At 38.1% G+C, this 19,043-nt stretch overlaps 1 long non-coding RNA gene across 1 annotated transcript; it reads right to left on the bottom strand.

Moving 5' to 3' along the window:
- Positions 1-119: 119 nt before the first annotated feature.
- Positions 120-18,420, bottom strand: LOC309647090. The gene is made up of 3 exons (XR_014255785.1): positions 16,854-18,420; positions 11,826-14,138; positions 120-11,514 (listed from the first exon to the last, which is right to left on the bottom strand). It is a non-coding gene; the product is annotated as an uncharacterized lncRNA (long non-coding RNA).
- Between the last annotated feature and the right edge of the window lie 623 nt (positions 18,421-19,043).

Genomic DNA, 19,043 nt, shown 5'->3' with positions numbered 1-19,043 from the left:
GTAACTGTGTTGTTCAGATCTTGAATACTATTTTTCTCCTCCAGTTTCTATGTTCTTCTTCCTATCCCTTACGATTATTGTAAATTTAATTACAGTTAACTGCTGCATTTCACAGATGTGGAATGAGTCTGTGATTTTCTTTTTAAGTTTACACTTTATATTACTGATCATTTTAAGTCTTTGTAAATAGGTGCAGTGCATTTCAAATGTAACCAGTATTGATTAAAAATTTGAACATAACTGAAACAGAATTTTGTGGATAATCTTTTAACCTTTTGAAAATTAAGTCCACGTATAAAAAGTACAACCATAAAATTCAGCATTTTAGAATGTGTTCTATCTACTATACTTAGATTAGCCATTTAAAGCACATTTATTTAGAAAACGATGGTCCTCAGATAAATCATGTAGTCTACTTCACCTGTCTGTGAGATTAGAAAGGAACAGTGGCCTTAGGTCTAAGAATAATTAGTCTGGTTTTGAAATGGATTTGTATTACTTATAGGAATAGAGGAAGTTTTAGATGTTGTTAAAACAAGTTTGTATTCCCAACTAGAAAGAGAAAGGAATCTAAGTTTTATATTCTAGGAGACTTTCAAAGAGCTACATATTTGATCCACATTTTGATTCTTCATAGAATTAGCTTTACTCCATTGCAATTTGCTTCTATACTGTTAGCTTCTACTAGCAAAAACAATCATCAAAACTTGTATTTTCAATACATGTGTTTTTAAAGCTGATGCATTCTCTATCACATTGTGTACCATTTATGAGAACTCATGGGAGAAAATTCTCGTAGGTCTCAGTTCCAGTAAAACCTGTGCGTCTCCTAAACAACTGATTTGTTTTTATCTTAAAGACTGTATTACTGTCATTCTCTTTTTTGTTTTGTTTTCTGGGGAGCTCTAAGCCAAATTGTGGTTCACCTGTAGCTACTGTATAGAACCTTATAAGTTATCGTTTTGTATAGTAAAGATGACTTTATTTTTCCCTCTTATTTTCTCTTAACTCCAATTTTCTTCCCTATTTAAGTTCTTCAATTAGAACAGATGTATTTTTGTTCTGGTAAAGTCTCAGATTTTAATGATGTTTTAGACTACATTAGGTAAGAACTTGTCATAGCCTGTACTAAAACAGTTACTGCATCATGAAGTGATGCCAGTAATTATACAAATTATTTTAAAAGATGCCTTTAGTAAAATCAGTGAACATGAAATGCAAATTTAGAAATGCTGGCTAGTGGTAAGCTATTGGTAGGTTCTCGGCCAGAACACAATAAACTCAAATTATGGCTTTAACCATTGCCTCAAATTAGAGCAGACCCTACTTGCCACTTTCTTATATTTATCATTGATGGAAAAGTAGAACAGTGTTAATATCTCCACACAAAACAAACAACAGTAAAAAAAAAATACAGCCAATGTATACTCAATAGATGAAAGGTAGTGTTTTAGATACAGGGAAGACTAGGTACAGACTTCAAATACCCTAGTGTAATGTTAGCAGCCCAGCTAATTGTAATCAAAGAGGCATTAGTGTTAGTCAGATGGTGGCTAAAGTCCTTTGCTACAGTGTGAAATATAAAGCCCACCTTGTGGTGATGAATCTCATGACAGGAAGACTCTTCTAGAATGAGCTGATCTGCCAGTCCAGTCTTCCGGTTCCCTCTATAGCACACACCATTCATTGACAAACCTGACAGATGCTTGCATTCCTCATCTCCTTTGCCACCTCCAAAATAAGAATTGGAGAAACTTAATACTTGTTTTCTCAGCTCCCCTTGCAGCTAGGTTTGAGCCTGTGACACATTATGGCCAGTAACACAAGTGGAATTCTGCTGGTAGCTTCTGGGAAATCTCTTGCTTTTCCTGTAAGAAGGTAAACATGCTACTGACCCATCCTCTCCCCCCTTCCTCTTGTTTTGACCTCAGATGGTATCCAGAGGTACTATGAAAGCCATCTTGCAAACATGAGGTGTGACAAGCATGGGGGAAGAGTAAGAGAATCACAGAGACTAGCCACTTGTTAAACCACTCTAAATTATAGTTTTTTGTTAATTGTACCAAGATAAAAGCTATCTTAAATTTGGATTGTGGATTATAAGCTTAAAGAGAAAATAAAAGGCCTTTCTTCCTGTGATGATGTTGTATATTGGCAAAGAAAAATAAAGGAGAAAAAAAACTTTTTGAAAGCTAAAGGGGAGAGAAGCATCTATTAGACATATCCAAGGTCACTTTACATTTGAGGCTGCTTTTGACAAATCAAATATGAAAGAGAAAATCTAGTATTCTACATATAGGTATTAGTCTGGTGGGGCTACTAAAACAAAATACCACAAACTGGATGGCTTAGACAATAAATTTACTCTCTCACAGTTCTGGAGGCTGGGTGCCAAGATCAAGGTGCCAGCAGGGTTGGTATCTGCTGAAGACTCTCCCTGGTTGCAGACAGCTTCTCGCTGTGTGCTCACGTGGCCCTTCCTCAGTGCACGTGCGTGTGGAGAGCAAGCTCTCTGGTATCTCTCGTAAGGACAGTAGTCCCATTGGATCAGGGCCCCACCCATGTGACCTCATTTAACCTTAATTACTCTCTTAGAGGCTCCATTTCCATATACAGCCACACTCGGGAGTTAGGGCTTCAACGTAGGAATTTGGGGGGGACACGAACATTCAGTCCATAACAGTATGGAATGAATATGACATCATTAAATGCTTGCAAAGATTTTTCTCAGTTCAAAAGATAAAAGTAGATAGCCTTAAAAAATATAGCATATTCTTTCATTTGTTCATTCAACAAACACTGAGTATCTACTGTGTGTCTGCTCTGGGTTATAAAAATTATTGAGAGGCACATGATCCCTTCAAGGAGTTCAGAGTGATACGATTTTTTATGATCTCTATGTGGTGCGGCATTGAGGTAGATGTGGTGATATTCTTGATGAATTATGAGAATGAGAGGAATGGAAAGGGGGGCGAAGACTGGCAAGCATTAGAAGTCTAGTGCTTTAGCTGCTTCTTAAAGTGGAATGTGAAGGGCACACCAAGCCGAAGAGTCAGCTCCAGCCTATGCAGGTGACAAGTATAATTATCCATAATTCTTTTTCCCTTATCCTGTACATTAGTTATAGCTACAAAATGCAGAAGTCCACTTACCTGATGTGATAGATCAGAGACACATACTATGATACACATCTTAAACATATTATTTTAACTTAATGCACATAAGTGTATATTCATTTACCAATGTTCTAATAGAGGTTCAAGGCTTTTCTTTAGTATAGTTTCACTAGTGAGAGTTTCTGGTTCTCTCTCTTGCTAAGCCATATCCCTAATGCATTTTCTACATCTTAGCTTTGGTTTCTGCAGAATGAAGACATGTATGAAGGAATCTGCGACAGGAAGCACATGTCTTACGGTTTTCTTTTTCAATCCTGTACTGCTATCTTACATACACTTTTACCAAGTATCATCTGACCTAGTTTTTCCTCAAAATGATAATTTATTCTCCTATTTCACTGTTTTATATACTATTAATAAATTTATTTAAAATTAGTCTAAGTACAGCTGATACAATTTTGGAAACAAAACTGATGCTTGGTAATCACACAGCCCTCTTAGGAGGGAACAGGAGTGTGCAGGTGTTCTAAGAAGGATCCAACCAGCCACGAGCATCCAGCGTATCATGGGTGTCAATGAGCACATTCTCTAGAGAAGATGGAAAACTTCAGCGGGTAAATTATGTATTCTAAGTTTGGGGGTGGCGAGGAGATGGCTTACCTTATACCTTGAATTTATCCAATTCTCTTCATCTCCACTGCCATCTCCCTGGTCCAAACCACAAAAATATCTCAGGTGAACTACTGTGAGAATCTATCAACTGATCTCCCTGCTTCCATCTTTGCCCCACTATAATCTAGTCTCCCATAGTTGCCATAGTGTTCTTTTTGAAAAATGTAAATCACATAATGTTTTTTTCTCTACTTAAAAACTTTCAAAGATTTCCTATCATGTTTAGTATTGTAACATTCAAAGTCCTTTATGTGGCCTCCAAACATGGTTTTACCCTGCCAACTCCTCTCCCTAATGCCAGCCCACATGGCCACCTTTCTGTTCCTTGAGTCTGTTAAGGTCTTCTGCCACCTAACCTTTCCATATCCCCTGTCTAGAATGCTGTATCCAGAATCCTAACTGTCTGGCTCTTCTCCAAATTTTAAGTTAAATGTTATCTTTTTAGGCAACCTCAAATAGTCCTCAAGACAGTCACTTCAACTGCAGATTTCTTACTTTCTTATTGTCTGTTTCAGAGCTTCCTCCAAAAGGAAGCTCTGAAGCTTTGTCTACTTTCTTCTAACCCTTGCCTGCCCCCACCACTACCAAGCTTAGAAAGATATGGCACATAGTAGGTGCTCAAAAATATTTATTGAATAATTAAAGACCTAAATTAGGGAACTAGTAGAGAAAATAGAGGTATTTGAAAGGAAAATTTAAGTCTTGGGGATTGACACTCTCTGTGGATTGTTGTGCTACCAACTGAGGAAGAGAGTGACGCAGGGAGGGGAAGGTTTAGGGAGGGGGGCGTAGATTCAGTTTGGGACACGCTGAGTTTGAAATACTATAGGTTATCCAAGTGGAGCTCTCCAGCAGGCATTTGGATACAATCCTCCAAAATTCAGGGGAACGGTGTGCCTTGTGGAACTCAAGTCAGGTTAATTAGGATTAATTGTTTTTCATATCCCTTGCCCATTGTACATTAGTCTAAAACCTATCAGGAACTCATATGTTTTAGTACTAAAATGAAGACCAGAAATGCATGACTCCATGTGTACTATGGTGACAAGCATCACGGAAATATACCTAATGGGCCCAGGTGTCTCATTCAGTTTTGTTTTTCATCCCAAAAGTAATTTGTTATCAGAGAAGATCATGTTTTTCTTCTTCCTTCAGAGGGGATACAATAATGGCACAATATCACAGTTTTGTCTTGTTTTGGGCTAATTTTAATATTTAGTATTTAAAGCAAAGGTTAAGAAAAAGAAGAAATTCAAATATATAATAAAATGAGAAAAGTTTGACCTCACTAATCAAAAATAGTTGCTATATATATGTATATGTATATGTATATATATTTTTTAATGGTATTTTTACTAGAGTTGGAGAAATGAAGTCTGTGTATTGCTGGTGGCAGTGGGAATTGGTTTAAGAATAATGTTTCTGGAGCTGATCTGACTACATACAGCAAAACTATTAAAAATGTTCATAGCCTTCAACCTAGGAATTACACTTCTAGGAACTTAAACCAAGGAAATATATGTGCTATTTAAAGATCTTGCTTAAGGGATATGCGTCGCATTTATCTCAAACACTTCAACCAAAATTTCCACTGCTAAGGTGATTTATTAAATATTTTATAATAGATAAAAAGGTAGACTCTTTTGTACCCAATAAAGCAAGGTTGCAGAAGATTTAAAGATGTACATGAAATACCACTACTTGAAAGAAGCAGATTTCAAGACAGTATGGTCTCACTTTTATAAGGAAAAAAGGTATACATTTATGCATTGGTATACAGAAAGAATAAATATGTAAAATATAAGAATAAATAAAGATTAAATAAAGAATAAATATGTAAAATCATAGCCATGGTTATCTACTTGATGGAACTACAAAGGAATTTTATTTCCTTCTTTTCATGAATCTGTATTCTCTCACTTTTCTACATTAAGCATGCATTACTTTGTAGTTTTTTTTAATTATTTTTAAACTAATGGTAACTGATATGTGTTTAACACCACCATCTACGATGTGTTTGACTCATGGCAAATTCCTCAACCTACCTGTCTCCTGTAAAAGGAAGATAGTGCCATTCAAACTACAGCACTGTGGAGGCCTAAATGGAGTGTGAAAACTCAGTCTATCACATAGTAGGCACTTATAAATGAACAGACTCTGACATCCAACCCTGTGTACCATCATTGTTGGCCATTCAGGTGTATACCCGTAAACCTGAAATACAGTGGAAATCCTTCATTAAACTGATATTGGTGGACAGACCGAATGTCATTCATTAACCATGTTATTCCATCATTTACCCTATATTTCACATTTTGAAGGCTTGAATAGGCTCTGTCTGGTTTATAAATGGTTTTTGTTCTAACCATACTTCCACGTGACCCATTTGGTAGGCGATGGTTTATCAAACTAAGCTTAAAATGCTTTTTAATCTATAAGATAATGGAAATCTGTAAAATGTTTGCAATGTGGTAAAATGTTTGCAATGGGGCAAAATGGTTTTGAACTGGTGATTAAACAAGAATAATTTAACAACAAATATTTATGTGGATATACAGGGCTTGAAGGAAGCAGTTTGATTAGAGAAGAAAGGTACGTGGAGACTTTTTTTTATTGGAGTAAAATTGCTTTACAATGTTGTGTTAGTTTCTGCTGTACAATGAAGTGAAGCAGCCGTATGTATACCTATATCCCCTCGCTCTTGGACCTCCCTCCCACTGCCCGCCCCGCCATCCCACCCATCTAGGTCGTCGCCGAGCACCGAGCTGAGCTCACTATGCTTTACAGCGGGTTCCCACTAGCTATCTATTTTACACATGGTAGTGTATTTATGTCAAAACTAATCTCCCAATTCGTCCCACCTTCCTCTTCCCCCCACTGTGTCCACATGTCCGTTCTCTATGTCTACGTCTCTATTACATATATGTGGAATCTAGAATAATGCTACAGATGAAGCTAAGTGGATACTTTTGTAAAGAATCTAATGGGAGATTTCAAAGAGAGCCAGGCCAAACACAAAGAGATGATACAGATTTGTAGTCTGCTCAAAAATGACAACTCTGACCACCTCAACTAAATAGCCCACCAAAGCCAACAAACAGTGCAAAAGATTTGCCATAAGGATACAAAAATGGCTCTCCAAATTCTCCCAGGTTTCTCATGGAGGCCAACCTCTAGTTTGGTGACTCACGCAGCACACATGGGGCACAAGGTCACGGAAGCAAAGTAACCACTGGCTCCCTCCCTGCCTTCTGTACATTAGCTAGAGTGAAGCCATGTCAGTCCTAAAGGCCCACCTACTGCCATACAAGGTAACCTCTTCCAGTGCCATAATTATCTGACAATTAATTCTATTTTTAGTGTCTTCATGCATTCATGTTTCACAAAAGGCTATCAATCACCGGCTCTAATTTTATGCTCATTAATCAAAATAAGGGCTGTGTTTTTGCTTAGAATAGATTAATGATTTCCTTGTGATAAATGAACAGGAATTGGAAGACAGAGGAAGAAGTGAGAGATGGCCTATAGTTGAAATAATTAAAGTATGCATGATAAAAGAAGAAAAAGTTACAACAACATTTGGGCTCATGCCCCGGAAATGAAGGAAAGAAGACCAGACAAATACGAATACAGTGGACAAAGCTGGGACAGACAAAAGCAGAGGGGCTCTCCGTCTAGGAGGCTGATAATTCACTGTGTCAGACTTCAATCCTTCAGAAACTCAGTGATTTATTTAGTAGGGTCTTGGAGAAACTGTTTTTATAGTATATGAACAAATTTATGTTCAAAATAAGACTTTTATTGTATGTGCTGAAAGACATAAATACATTTAGAAATGTCTTTCCCTTTTTAGCTAGGTAATACATTAATTCCCCGATAAAGGTTGATATAGCTAACATGGATGTATTTACAATGTCTTCCTCAAAGTATTTTGTAAAAACCTGTGGGGTTTACTTTTCTGAACATTTCATATCTACAAAATGTTTCCTAATTTTCTCCAGTTCTTGGAGCCCCAGAACCTTCCAAGTTCACTTACCTCTTAATCCAATACTAGTTAAGAATATACTTTAAAACTGAACAGACTTAAGTTTGAGTTTTGGCTCTGCTTCTTACCAAGTGGAGCAAGTTACTTTGCCTCTCTGAGCCTCAGTGCTCATTTAAAACGGAGATAATGATAGTGTTCACCAATTTGGTTTGTTGAAAGGAGGACATGTGAAAAGGTGTGTCAAGTGTGCAGCTGTGGACCTGGCATCTCCCATGGCCTGGAAATATCACCATAGCCCCGGGGCAGCATGGGTGTGGCATAGGTGCTAAGCATGCTCTTCTGTGCACAGGTAAAGCTGTGTGTCAGTCAGGCATTTCTGCCTCACCCAGTGCCCACCAAGGTGTGTTATAAAAAGGTCACAATTCAGTCACAGTCTGGAGACTTAAGAGGAGAAGAGAAAGCTACCTGCAGTCCTGGACTATCCATATTCCTACCTTTTATAGTTTTACTTGGTGATAGTGGGATCTCTGTGTGAATAGATATTTTCATGGAAATACACATTTAATGCACCCAAGTTGACAATCAGTTGGAGCTCACCTCTCAAGGCCATCTATCACTCTGCTTCTCATTTCCTAGTCATATTAGCCTTTTTCAGCTCCTTGAGTGTTCTACTTTCCTACCCCCTTACCTTCACACACAACATTATCTCTACATTTTCTTTCAACAGAAGCATAAAGCCAAAACTTAGGATATCTCAACTTCCTGCTTCTGCTGTCTTTCCAATAAGTTTTGTTTCATGAGTGATGCTTACAAATTGTTCTATAAACACTGAAAGTTAAAATGAATTGTCCAGTGTAAATGCATAAGGCAAATAGAGCATATTATTTAAGGACACAAAGAAATAGGGAAATGAAGGAAGTTGATCTATTTGTTGTCAGACATCAAATTCCCTCAGACTTATTCTTGGAAGCATTTTTCTTTTGGTTTAGTCTCACCTTTCAAATATGTCAGAGGAATAATATTGATTTAGTGCACTGTCAAGGCATAAAATCTGATATGATAGTCACTTCCTAAATTTATTTTCAGGGTACAGAATGGTCATCATGACTAAACAGACTGTATGCCTTGTGCCTTGGTAGGTTCCTCATTTTATTATATAGGGCGTTTTCAACTTAAAAATGTTTGAAAATAAATATAATTTGAATAACGTTATTCCATTCTTTTTTCACAAGCTTCTGCTGGGATGAGAAGAGATGTAGTCTAAGAAATTGGTATTTTGAGATACAGAAATAAGAATTTCCTTAAATTTAACCAATTTGAGATTCTTGCCCATGTCCATGGAATTTCTGGAAAAATGACAGCAACAAAGACACAATCTATGCTGGCCTTAGATTCTGTCTAGGGAAATATTGCAGAAACTTTTTAGACATTGCTCTCAGTTACACAACACTTTGTAATCTGTATGAGTTCAGGCATTTAATCAGCAAACAGTATTGGCCGTCTGCGTGGTAGAGCCTGTTCTTGACATGTGCTGCAATGAACAAGGCCCTTCCTGACCCAGCTACCTCTCCAGGCCCTCAACTCCAGACATGGTGAGCCCTCTGTGAGTCCTCAACTCCAGACATGCCATCTTCCAGCTCTGCATGGCATATTGCCACTGGGATGCCCAGGAAGCTGAACCCCTAGCACCTTGTACATTCCTCTAGTAGAGTACTTACTGCTTTGGGCTGTACATTTAAGTCCATTCCCCATGTAGACACTAATCATATGCATGCCAGAGGCTCTATGGATATTTGTTGCATGTGAAAGGATTGTGACCAATCTTGGAAATTAAAAATAATTTAAAAATAAGGTATTTGGACCTCAGCCAATTAATACTTTATCAACAACTCACAAGTAATATAGACTCAGAGAGTCTATTATAACTAGAAGTACTTTAGAAATTCGCTGGTTTAAACTGATCCTCGGGCACAAATCCCATAGGTAACAAAGCTGCCTTTCCCCCAGAAGCGACTGTGATTTAGACAGCTCTCCTGCAGCGGTTGTGGCATGGAAGTTTGCAGACAGACTCTACTTCTCTAGATTCCAGTCCTAGAATGTTTATGCCTGAAGGAGCCTGTCAAGTCTTCTGCTTCAAATCCCTCATCTTACAGGTAAAAAGTCAAACCAGAAAGATTACCTGAATGCAGTGACTGAGTGGTAGAGCGTCATGGAAAACAAGTCTTTTTGGCTTCCTGTCTAGTGCTGCTTTATTGCATACAAACCTCTCCTGTGTTGGGTTATATCCATAAAGACGACATGGATGATAGACCATAGCCATTAACTATGTGTTAACTTTCCCACAGCTACTGGAGGGAGAGTTCTCAATTTTGTCCCTGATTCCAGGTTCCAGTTCTACCTTGTAGGCTTATGTTGACAGAAGAGGTTGGTGAAGAAGGGTCATGTGTCCCATTTTAATACCAACAAACAGGAGTCAACAACTTCCAGCCTGAGCCTGGCTGCATGCGTCCTATCCTCCTCCCTGAAGTCTTTGAAAATCGGTGCCCATTCCAATGCCTGGAAGCTCATAGATAAGGAGAGCTGTTTCTCCGAATTTACTGGAATGTTGAGCCCCTCAGGCGCTGCTGCAATCATGCAGTCCTGGTTCCTTTGCGCGAGTGAGCAGTGAAAACCCTGCTCCTCTGAGCTGCTTGTTAGAGAATTTACCTCTATTGCGTGCATGGCTGAGCAAGGTTGTTGGGTCTTATCAATTCCTTGAGAAGCAGTCAACCAAAGCATCTCCCAGTTAGCACAGTACCAAGCCACCGGTGCTCGGGGAAGAGAGGGCCACCCCAGGCATCACTGCAAACTTGATGCTGTCACTGGCAGCCTCACCTTACTGGTGCGCAAGATGCCCCAGAGTGTGAGATGAAGCAGGAGGAGGGATTCCAAAGACGACTTACTTTCAGGCTCAGTTAAACCATATGGCATGCCTTGTTGCCTAGTTTATAAAGAAGCATTTATCAGTTCTAAAGTTTCAATGAATAAAATGCAAACTATTAGCGATTTTCCACGAACCGAGCTGCCTATGGCAGATTTTAGCCGGCGGCTTATCCTCGGCTTGACGATGAGCTTGGAGTGCCGCCTAGTGGGAACGATGCGTGGTAGCACTTGATAGCCTCGCATTCTGCGGAGGAAAAAACTATCAGAGGAGATGTCAGAGAGGCTACAAATTGAAGATCTCGGCGCCTGGCTGTTGTTTTACGGGTTTGCCAGACCTAAAGGAGATACATCCTAAGGAGATTTATCTTGAGAGACTATCTCATCTAAGAAAATGTACTATCCGAATGAGTGAACTCATCCCAGCTAGATCTCAAATAGCCTACAGAGGAATGTATTTCATTTACCGTAGAATTTTTGGGGAATTTTTACCTTTATCTTCATAAAGTAAGAACATAAAATTGACCCTTGCCTTACCCATTTTTATATCTGAAATGCTAAAAGTCATTATCAACTATTTTTTAGTTGTAATAAACTTTGCAATGTATCCATTTCTATTAGTTTACCTATTTTTCACTTAGGATGCCAGCTACACAATGTTGAAAGGTGCCTGTCTCTAAACATTTTTAATAATTCTACTCCCAATATCACCCTTTTCATTTTTTCACATTCTTTTTATTCCTTTATCAAAACTTTTCTTGTGCTTTAATTCCTTTTACAGCTAGTTTTCTAAAAGTGGTATGTTTGAAAACTTTTTGTCACCTTATTTTTTTTTTTTAATGTATTTATTTATTTATTTATTTTTGGCTGTGTTGGGTCTTCGTTTCTGTGCGAGGGCTTTCTCTAGTTGCGGCAAGCGGGGGCCACTCTTCATCGCGGTGCGCGGACCTCTCACTATCGCAGCCTCTCTTGTTGCGGAGAACAGGCTCCAGACGCACAGGCTCAGTAGTTGTGGCTCACGGGCCCAGTTGCTCCGCGGCATGTGGGATCTTCCCAGACCGTGGCTCGAACCCGTGTCCCCTGCATTGGTAGGCAGATTCTCAACCACTGCGCCACCAGGGAAGCCCTGTCACCTTATTTTGAAAAAATAAAATTCTTCCTCTTTTCTCCATATCTTCCGTTTGAGGGAGAGGTTGATTTTTGAAGAGAAGTGGCTTTGCTCAAATAATTGAAAGATGGAAAGCTGCTTCTTGGAAATAGGAATTTTTCCATTCTGTCAAAATATGTCACAGAAGCTAAAAAAACCTCCTGGATTTTCCATGTATCCCGTTCCTTCCTCAGTTGCAATTTCCACTAACTGGCTATTAGCCAGTCCTCTTCCACTCCACCCTCTTCTCTCTACGGCTGCAGTTTGCTGACTCCAAACTCTGACTCTTGTACAGATTACCCTCTGCACTCCAGCCCCGAAATCATCAATGGGCACTAAACATCTCAGCGTTGATGTCCAAAACCAAACTGATCCCCTTCCTCCCACCCAGGTCAGATCCACCTTCTGATATCCTTATTTCATAGAAAATGGCACAACCATCTGCTGAGCCTCTCAAACCAGTAATTGAGGGTATCTATGACCCCTCATCTAAACCCCATTGCGGTGCTCTCAGTTCACACCTCGCAGTGGGTCTTTCTGTGTTCACCTCACCTGTCTCCAATCTAGTCTTTATTTTTGTGGTAGACTGGACTTTGTAAAATGCAAGCTCATCAACACTTAAAAATCCTTCCTTGACTCCCCAGTACCTTCAGCATAAATCCAAATCCTATACTAGGGTATTTGAGACCTTCATCACCTGGCTCCTATCAGCCTCATCTCTCCCCACCCTCTGTCTTACACACAGTGTTCTGGCCATCCTAGACCCCAGCACAATCTTTTACAATGTCCTGCCTTAGCCACTGGCCGCCAGTTCCTTACTAGACCCTTCAGTCCTCAACTCAAGCAACAGCTTGTCCGGAAGACCAGCCTAAGGCATCCAAGCAACAATGGAACACTTATCACATCGCATTGCACTGTCTTTTGATGTGCCAGCCCTCCCCCAACCAGACTTCTTGAGGGCAGGAATTGTGGTTACCCATTTTTGAAAACCTAATGCTCTAGAGAGTAGTTGTTTTACTTATTGGAGAAGTTGTGAACAAGATGACAATGGAGAATCTTTGTGACTTCTCATGTGCCAGGCACAACGTGGTTGTTACCTGTATGGTTATATTTAATCCTAATTTTGACCTTATAAAGATATTTTTAAATACTTATTTTACACATGAAGAAAACAAGGGTCAACAAAGTTAAATTATCTAAGGTGACTGTGGTGGAAGCTATAATGTACCTTCCACATCCCCTTCAAGATATTACTGACTTTCTCATCTCCTTGAAGTGTTGTCTGTGGCCCTCCTCACCCCAAGACTATGCCTTTTTTCAAGGCAGCCACATTCAATAACCGATCGCCATGGGGGATTGCATCCACTCAGATACCACTTCTTAGTGTCTCACAGGGTTAGCTAAGGCCTCTGTTTAGATTGCATTGCAGCTCAGCTTCTCCTTCTATCTAATCCTTTCCTTGGGTATTGATGCCAAAAGTACCCCTTATTAAACTTCCTGTGTTCTTTTCCATCTCAGAGTCAGCTTCTTAGGGAACCTGGCTGGTAATAGTCATACAGCTAGTAAATGATGGAGCCAACACCTGGACCAAATCAGCAGCCTACATCAGGAGCTGTGCTCGTGATCCGTTAGACTACACCACCTCCTACGATAAACAAGCCTTGCTTATCTTTGTATCCCTGGTACTAAGCATAGGTACTCAACAAATATTTGTCAATTCACCTTTTTATCTGTTTTTTTTGTCTTGGTTGGTTAGGGTTATTTGTTTACAGTTCTTGCCCTCAAGAACCTCACAATCTAGTCTATTGCCACAAAGGGGCGGGCAAATTATATTCTAAAGTTCATGATTTTAGGATCAGGTCAATAAATGATCAATTTAATTGCTTCAAACAGTATGAAAGCACTCTAATTTTAGACTTTGTTTTATTTATCAATGCTTTTAGAAACTCAAAAATTTAGCAATTATATTTCTACCCCTTAAATACAAGCCTGATCCAAGTCTTATTGATGTTATTTTAGTAAATACCTTTAAGGCCATTAAAAATGAAACATTTTAAGAGAAGGAGAGAGAAGAACTCACAGGCACGTAATGACCCTTGGGTCTACCAGGAGTGTTCATGTCACACATTTAGCTCTCCTGCACTTTACAGTCTGCTCTGAGTGACTTCAAGCATTGCAGTCATCTGAAACCTTTAGCTATGGCAGAATGCTCCAGATCCTGTCAGGAAAGAAATCAGAGTAAAAACAACTCAAATTCCTTTGAACCTTAGTTTTTTGTTTTTTTCCCTTTTTTAAAAAACTTTTATTGGAGTAAACGAAAGGAACGAAATTGAGTCATTTGTTGAGACGTGGATGGATCTAGAGACTGTCATACAGAGTGAAGTAAGTCAGAAAGAGAAAAACAAATATCGTATATTAATGCATGTATGTGGAACCTAGAAAAATGGTACAGATGAGCCAGTTTGCAGGGCAGAAGTTGAGACACAGATGTAGAGAACAGACATATGGACACCAAGGGAGGAAAACTGCGGTGAGGTGGGGATGGTGGTGTGCTGAATTGGGCGATTGGGATTGACATGTATACACTGATGTGTATAAAATTGATGCCTAATAAGAACCTGCAGTATAAAAAAGCAAACAAAACAACTAATACTAAACTTTCATTGGGTTATTTGTATGGAAATATGTTAATATAAATGTTTCAGATATTACATGAAATTTCTAAAAATCTTATATTTGTATTTGTATGGAAATATGTATGGAAATATGTTAATATAAATGTTTCAGACATTACATGAAATTTCTAAAAATCTTATATGTTCTGGTATAATGTTATAAGTAATAATCCTAGTTATTACTTTAAAATGTATATCTCAGAAATAACTAATTTTCTTGTCAACTGCATTATTATGAACTTCCATCAAATCTTTTACCATGGTCATTTTTAAGTCTTTTGTCATTTACAGACAGTTCTGGGTGTACTCTGATGATTTTGCAAATATGTTCCTATAAAAGGGTTTCATCTTCAAGAAATTCATGGAAAAGACTCTGACAAGTACAGGTTTCTGGTAACTGACTGTACTGCTGAACTGAATGAATAAGCATTTTCAGAACTCTGATGAAAAACTGATGAACTCATAAAAGTGCTAACAAAAGATCAAGATAAAAAAAAAACAATTAATTACATGGGACTGAGTGAACTGATGAGGATGAGTATAATTTTTGTGACTTTCTGTCTGAATTAAAAAAAAAAAAAATCCCACAAGGACTCAGAGGCAAAGAATATACAAATCAATTTTCACTGCAAAGTAAAGGAGCTGTTACAGTGGAGGATTACTGGACTGAATGTCAGTATTATGACATAGTATGAGTGTGTTTCATGTTTGGTAATTGCAATCATTCTTGCTTTTGTTGTAGTCATCCATGTACAATGCTTGGTGTCAGTCTATTTATCTCTTGTAAAAATAAAATACAGTGTGTGTGTGTGAAAAAAAAAAAAAAATTTTTTTTGAGGTACTTGGGTTGAATTGATAGTCTTCTGAGACGGAAATCCAAAATAGAAGTCTCCTACTCTGCAATGTTCTCTCTCCTCCTAATCAAAAATAGTAATAGTAATCAAAAATAGTCATTCCTCTTCTTGAATGTTTATCGAACATCAGAGTGTATTTTGGTCAGCGATTAGCTCAGTGACTGTTCCTTCTGTTGACCCTTGAGAGTCTACAGAGCTAAAAAGATAAAGAGCTGAGCTGAGTTGGAGGGTTAACTAATGTGTGTAGAGTGTGGACAGGGCTGGAAGAAGAAGCTTCCTGGGAGAAAATTCTGAAAAGAAAGGAAACCATCACTGGCAGTTAAATGTTTACCAAAAAGGAAAGACCAGTGGACTAAAGTAAGGAGGCAAATTTGTTTAAAGGAAAATGTTCTGGATTCTACTTAAAACCTCCCCTTACTCCGATTCAAGGACTGTTCTCTTGAAATCTTATTTGAAACCAAAGTGTCTCAATTTTGGCACCATTGACATTTGGGCTGGATCATTCTTTGTTTTGGGGGGTTGTCCTGTGCACTGTAGGACATTTAACAGCACCCCTGGCCTCCACCCACTTCATGCCTCTAGCATCCCAAACACACACCCGTTGTGACAAACAAAAAATGTCTCCAAACATTGCCTAAGGTCCCCTGGGAAGCAGAACTGACTTATTTCAAGAACCACTGATTTAAACTAACAGGGACAAGGAGGCAGGACATAGTCAAGAGAATATAGTGAGACCCTGGAAGGAATCTTTATGGCAAAAATGATTGTAACCCCGCTATTGTAGATTATAAATGTTCTCTCAAATTCTTAACCTGAATAATCTTTATGGTCTGTTTGACACACATGCACATATACAAACACACACAAACACAAATAAGTAGATTTTTCCTAACCATCTTTATATTGTGTTAGTACTAAGAAATGTCATGGGGCTTCCCTGGTGACGCAGTGGTTGAGAATCTGCCTGCCAATGCAGGGGACACGGGTTCGAGCCCTGGTCTGGGAAGATCCCACATGCCGCGGAGCAACTGGGCCCGTGAGCCACAATTACTGAGCCTGCGCGTCTGGAGCCTGTGCTCCGCAACAAGAGAGGCTGCGATAATGAGAGTCCCGCGCACCGCAATGAAGAGTGGCCCCCACTTGCCGCAACTAGAGAAAGCCCTTGCACAGAAACGAAGACCCAACACAGCCATAAATAAATAAATAAATAAATAAACCCAAAGTTTAAAAAAAAAAAAAAAGAAATGTCATGTGTTCTGTAATATAAAAATTAAATGGATTTCCAAATCAGCTTCCTGGGGTTTCAGAATAATTTCATGTTACCATATCACTGTTGGAAAAAAAAATGTATCTCATCAAAACTATTCCAAAAGCACCTCATTTTGATAGGAAAGTACTTTGTGATGATTACCTAATAGGCAGCATTTGTTGAAATGCTTTTACTAGACCTTTTTTATCACATGCAAAAAAAAAAAAAAAAAAAACTTTTATTGGAGTATAGGTGTTTTACAATGTTGTGTTAGTTTCTGCTGTACAGCAAAGTGAATCAGTTATACATATATCCACTCTTTTTCAGATTTCCTACCCATTTAGGTCACCAGAGAGCACTGAGTAGAGTTCCCTGTACTATGCGGTAGGTTCTCATTAGTTATCTATTTTATATACAATGCTGTGTATATGTTAATCCCAATCTCCCAATTTGAACCTTAGTTTTAAAACATGATCTTGAACTTGTCGATCTTGACTAAAAACTACAAATGGGCTAACTTTTCCAATAGGGACTGAGGGGAGCCAGTGTTTGAACTGTTAGTAGCTCAATCTTTTCGGCTGAAGTTTGCTTTCTTTCTCTGCCAAAAGCATAATTGTTCTTTAAAATAAAAAATTAAAACTCTGTCAGAAAAACAAATAAACAATTAACTAATTAATTAGAAATGCAACCAATCTGGCCCAGTTTCCCAGGAGTTTATTACACAGTTTTAGGCTTATGTAATTTTGCATTGTCCAAAGTAAAATAACCTTCTAGGAGAAATACCAGTATGACGCACTCACCCTTTTCACAGTCTGGATTTCTACAGCCAAGGAAAGACAAGGAATGGTCCTTTCTTAGGTTCTACTGGTCTGGAACTATTTTCTTAAGGATTTTATGCCTGTGTCATCTTGTGAGAGAAGCACCGGTATCAGCAGAAGTACAGGGAAGAGGTTAAGGATATAGGTATTGAACTAAAGGAGAACTGAATTCAAATTCTTAGTCTTAATTTAACAATTGTGTGTCCTCAGGAAGTTGCTTCATCTCTTTGAGCCACTTTCAAGCTTATTATTAATGACTACTTATATTAATTAATTAATAATTAATTCCTAGCCATGTTTTACAAACTAAGGAAACATTGAATAAGACTATTGCACTCAGTTGGCATAGAGGTAGCACATGACAGATGGTGATAATTGTTACCTAAAGTGTCTCTGTTGCTTTGAGAATTGACAAGGGGAGGAAGAAAGTATTTATTAAGCATTAGTTTTGTACCAGGAACTGTACTAGTTTTACATACATATTCCCATTTAATTCTCATGATAATCCAGTGATATCAAGGATAGTGTTCCTATTATACCATAGAAGAATTTCATCCTCAGAGAAATTAAGAAACTTTCCCAAGGTCACAGAGCTAGACTGTGACCTACCTAAGAGCAGCATCTGTCTTGCTTAAATTCACAATATCTATCATCAAGTAGTCTTTCGTGAAAAAATATATGAACAAATGAATAATTGGGGAATGCATAAACTAAATGTAAGCCTTATTTCCCATGTAGTGCAGACTGTGCATATGTCACATTCAAGGAAACAGGAGTCTTACTGAAATCTTAACAAATCATGTAGACTGTTATTATGCATTCATAAAAGGTACAAAGAGTGGTACACACCACTTTATGCAGAATATTTTGTTTTATACAGCATACTTTTTATTTCCAGGTACTTAAGGAAATCTGTATTCAGTTATTAGCTGACCATTAATGAAACAGAGACTTCAATGGACACACACAACAAAGACTACAGCCTTTAAAATCTAGTAACTAAACAAGCAAACAAGTTCAAGAAACAACAAAAAACACTAAGGGATGGATTATAATATTTGAATATATGATATTCAAAATATCCTGTTTTCAACAACAAAAAAAATATGATGAGACATACAAAGAAACAAGACAGTATGGTCCAAACACAGGGGGAAAAAAGCAATCAATAAAAACTATACCTAAAAAAGCCCAGATGTTGGACTTATTAAAGACTTTAAATTGGCCATTTTAAATGTGTTCAAACAGCTAAAACAAACAATTTCTAGAGTACTAAAGGAAAGCATGAGAACAATTTCTCACCAAATAGGAAATATTCATAAGGAGAAAGAATTTCTAAATAAGACCTAAATAGAAATTCTGAAGTTGAAAAATATAACAACTGAAATGAAAATTCACTAGGGAAAATCAGCAGCAAACTTAATCAGGCAGAGAAAGAATCAGTGGACTTGAAGACAGATCAACTAAGATTATCTAGTCTGAAAAGCAAAAAGAAAAAATGAAAAAAAAAAAAAAGAACAGAGCCTAAAAGACCCGTCTGATACCACCAAGCAAACTAACATATGTAATTGGACACCCAAATAAAGAGAGAGAGAAAAAGGGAGCCAA

This window comes from Balaenoptera physalus (genome assembly GCF_965194825.1).
Source record: "Balaenoptera physalus genome assembly, chromosome: 17".
Lineage (NCBI taxonomy): Eukaryota > Metazoa > Chordata > Mammalia > Artiodactyla > Balaenopteridae > Balaenoptera > Balaenoptera physalus.
Note: the sequence above shows the minus strand (reverse complement) of the source record. Positions and strands in the feature narration are given on the sequence as shown.